The sequence below is a fragment of the Macaca fascicularis genome, chromosome X (assembly GCF_037993035.2).
Source record: "Macaca fascicularis isolate 582-1 chromosome X, T2T-MFA8v1.1".
NCBI lineage: Eukaryota > Metazoa > Chordata > Mammalia > Primates > Cercopithecidae > Macaca > Macaca fascicularis.
Window position 1 is genome coordinate 22,339,194 of NC_088395.1, and position 4,642 is coordinate 22,343,835.

Sequence of the window (4,642 nt, forward strand, 5' to 3'; positions counted from 1 at the left end):
GAGAGTACTACATCAAGGGAACACCCCATGGGACAAAAGAATCTGAACAACAGCCTTCAGCCCTAGACCTTCCCTCTGACAGAGCCTACCCAAATGAGAAGGAACCAGAAAACACGTTCCTGAATTCCAGAAAGAATTCAGGAGGTTAGTTATTAAGCTAATTAGGGAGGGACCAGAGAAAGGTGAAGCCCAAAGCAAGGAAATCCAAAAAATGATACAAGAAGTAAAGGGAGAAATATTCATGGAAATAGACAGCTTAAGGAAAAATAAAAAATAAAAATTCAGAAAACTGTTGACACACTTTTAGAAATGCAAAATGCTCTGGAAAGTCTCAGTAATAGAATTGAACAAGTAGAACAAATAAATTCAGAGCTTGAAGACAAGATCTTCGAATTAACCCAATCCAACAAAGAAAATAGAGTAAGAAAATATGAACAAAGCCTCCAAGAAGTCTGGGATCATGTTAAATGACCAAACCTAAGAACAATCGATGTACCTGAGAAAGAAGAGAATTCTGAAAGCCTGAAAAACATATTTGGGGGAATAATCAAGGAAAACTTCCCTGGCCTTGCAAGAGACCTAGACATCCAAATACAAGAAGCACAAAGATATCTTCACCTGGGCACACTGTCATCAGGTTATCCAAATTTAAGACGAAGGAAAGAATCTAGAGCTGTGAGACAGAAGCACCAGGTAACCTGTAAAGGAAATCCTATCAGATTAACAGCAGATTTCTCAGCAGAAACTTAATAAGCAAGAAGGGATTGGGGACCTATCTTCAGCTTCCTCAAACAAAACAAGTATCAGCCAAAAATTATGTATCCAGTGAAACTGAGTAACGTACATGGAGGAAAGATACAGTCGTTTTCAGACAAACAAATGCTGAGAGAATTCACCATTACCAAACCACCACTACAAGAACTGCTAAAAGCAGTTCTATATCTTGAAACAAATCCTGTAAACACATCAAGACAGAACCTCTTTAAAGCATAAATAACACAGGGCTTATAAAATGAAAATATAAAAGCAAAAAACAAAAAACCAAAGTACACAGGCAACAAAGAGCACAGTGGAAGCAATGGTACTTCACATTTCAATACTATCATTGAATGTAAATGGCCTAAATGCTCCACTTAAAAGACACAGAACTGCAGAATGGATAAGAACTCACCAACCATCTGCTGCCTCGGGAGACTCACCTAACACATAAGGACTCACATAAACTTAAAGTAAAGGGGTAGAAAAAGGGATTTCATGCAAATGGACACCAAAAGCAACCAGGGGTAGCTATTCTTATATCATACAAAACAAACTTTAAAGTGGGCAAATTCAGGCTCTCCGGCACTGTAGTGGTAGTCGCTGGCCCAAATTAGAGGCCAACTGAGAAGTCTTCGTGCCTCAGATTTGTTGACCTACAGAATGCTTCAATATCCATATTTTTGTGGAATGTATAAAGAATATCTTTCATGTTGGTTGGAACCTGGCATACCTAATTTAGGTGTCTGGCTAGAAAGCATACACACTGCAGCAGAATAATATAAAGAATATGAAGCCCAGGAGCAAACAGATCAAACTCAAGCCCAGGATTTAAACAGATCTCAAGATAGAGATTTTGAAACTATGGCTAAATTACATATTCCAGAAATGGTGGATGAAGTTGTTCATTGTTGGTCACCACAAAAAGGACAGGCTTTTCCAGATATGACATTTGGTTCAGGAGGGCACATAAAAGCCATTCTACAGAAGGAGTCAGATATTGATATTGTTCTGTATGCCTTGGACAGAGACACAACAGCTTATGTATTAGCTGAACATCTTTCAGAGTTGTATCCTAAACAAATCTGAGATATGCTGGGCCAGTTCAGCCAGGATGAAGCCTTATTAATGAAAACTGAAGTGCAGCCAGGGACTTTTGATGGAGTTCTTATGGATCTTGGGTGTTCCTCCATGCAACTTGATACTCCCAAAAGAGGTTTTTCCCTTCAGAAAGACGGCCCCTTAGACATGAGGATGGATGCTGGCAGGTACCTTGACATGCCCACTGCTGCTAATGTTGGGAATGCTTTAGATCATCAGGCACTTGCATCTATCCTAAGAAAATGTGGGGAGGAGAAGCATGCCAAGAAAATCGCTCCAGCACGCAGCATCTACCCCATCACCAGAACTGAGCAGCTTGCCAGCATCATTGCAGGAGCAATCCCTCCCTCTGCTATTTATGCAGGAAAAGACTTGCTACAGCGATCTACTCATATTGCCACCAAGACTTTCCAGGCTCTTCGCATATTTGTGAACAATGAACTCAATGAACTCTACACAGGACTGAAGACAGTTCAGAAGTTTCGGAGACCTGGTGGTCGCCTTGTTGCCCTCTCCTTCCATTCACTAGAGGATCGCATCGTCAAAAGATTTTTGCTTGGAATAAGCATGACAGAAAAGTTTAACCTAAGTGTTAGACAGCAAGTGATGAAAACATTGTAACTGGGTTCAGATCATGAAAACATGGAAGAATTCTCTATGAGAAGAGCTCCTTTAATGTGGGAATTGATACACAAGAAGGTACTCAGTCCACAAGATCAGGATGTACAAGATAACCCCAGAGGGTGCTCAGCCAAGCTTAGAGGAACTATCAAATTATAAGTCACCATCATCTTATTCTTCAAAATTTTTTTTCTCACAATTTCTCTCATCTTTACTCGTGTTATGTTCCTGAATGTCTTGATCCAAGTTTAAGTGTGGGACAGTCTGAAAATTGATAGCATTTAGCATTTTTTCTCCCTCAAAAAGAAACTGTAGGAAATATTACCATGACAGAGAAAGTTCCACTCAGGGAGCAGAAGCATCTCAAGACTGGAAAAATGTTTTAATCTCTGCATCATATTGGACTCTTGAAATGCAATCCTTCCTGTGGCCAGGGAATTTTGTTTAAATAATACTATGTTATATTTATCTAAATATGTAAACTCAACCTGTCAAATCATACCTGCATGTCCTAAATTTTGAACTTAGATATTCCAATTTGCAACAGCCTTTGTCTGGCTCAAATAATGATGATTATGGATGAATTTTAATGTCCCTACTTGTGAATAATTACTATAGCTTTCTCAAATGTAGGCTTTTTACAAATTTTAAATTTTAAAATATTAGTTCAAATATGTGTTCTGACAAAATTTCATTTTTCAAATTATAGTCTATTATTTTAAAGAGATTTTTCTGTATGATATGGGCCATTTTGTTCATATATAGCCAAGTAAAAATGTAAAATTCTTACAAAGAATTGTTTCACAAAACTTATCTTTCATGTCAATTGTATTTATTTTAATAATAGCTCACAATGCCTTTAGCAAGTAATAAAGTCTCTTATTAGAATCTTGTATTTTTTAATTAAGCTAATCAAAATAACTCAGCCAAGTCTATTTGAAATAGAAAACTATTTACCACAGTAAAATCAATGCTTCCTTAATGGTGTTACAAAGATATGCTAACTGTAACAAGGGTAAAAGTTTACTCAAAAAAGAGTACTTGGTAAAAGATTCTTTAACAAATTGATGAGACTGATTCATAATTCACATGTCAACTTTTTATATGTAATATATACTTCTAATTTATTCAGTTATTCAGCAATAACTGAAAGCAAAGTAAAAATGCAAACTCAAGCAAGTACTGAACTTGTCATTAGAAAAGCAAAGGTAAGTACAACATACATGGCCCACAGTCCACATCCTATAGAGTTTAGCAGAGGAAAATTATGTTAGATATAATCACAAAAATCACTATAAATTGGACACAGTGGCAAATACTACAAACAAGTCGTACATGGTACTATAAGAGCATCTAGTAAGGATTTTATCTGTTGTCAGAAACCAGGTATGAGAACATAATACTTGAATTGTGACCCGAAGGATGAGTTGGAGATAATTAGTCAAAGGGCACATGGGGTATGGAAGGGGACATGTTGATTAACGGTACATATAAATAAATATTCTCTTAAATAGTTATCCTTGAAATCATATTTATACCAATTTGCTCAGTAAACTTCTTTCAAATACAGAAAAAAGATTCTCCATTATGGTTACAAATTTTAAGTTGGTGGGAATGAAATATCAGAGTAACTGTATGGGCAAAATAGATAAGAATTAAATACATGAATTTACCTCAGACTTATTTTACTACCTCTGTAATATTTAACTTTAGTACCCAGGCTTGTTTACTACTTCTGCTTTACAGGCTTTATTTAAATCTGAACAATCCTGCAGGGAAATCAGAATTAGAAAAAAAAAAAAAAAATCTGGAGAACAATATGCTTGAAATAGAAACAAGAGAATGCAATTAGGTTAATTCCCTGAATCCTACTTGAACAATGTATAAATTTCTCTTTGCATGTAACACATATTTGTGGATGAGACATATTCCCCCAAAATTCTTATCCCTGTATGTGACTGGAAAATAAAAGATCACATCTGTATATTCAACAATCATTCATCTATTTCATAAGTCATTTTTTCATCCTGTATAGTGTGGGATTTTTTATGTTAAATAGACACTGAATGCACTGGGTTGAACAGTGTCCCCCCAAAATTCATGTATTTCCTAGAGCCTCAGAATGTGACCTTATTTGGAAATACTGTCATTGGGGTTGTAAGTA

At 36.2% G+C, this 4,642-nt stretch overlaps 1 pseudogene; it reads left to right on the forward strand.

Moving 5' to 3' along the window:
* Positions 1 to 1,057: 1,057 nt before the first annotated feature.
* LOC102142732 (12S rRNA N(4)-cytidine methyltransferase METTL15-like) lies at positions 1,058 to 4,343 on the forward strand (annotated as a pseudogene).
* Positions 4,344 to 4,642: the final 299 nt, after the last annotated feature.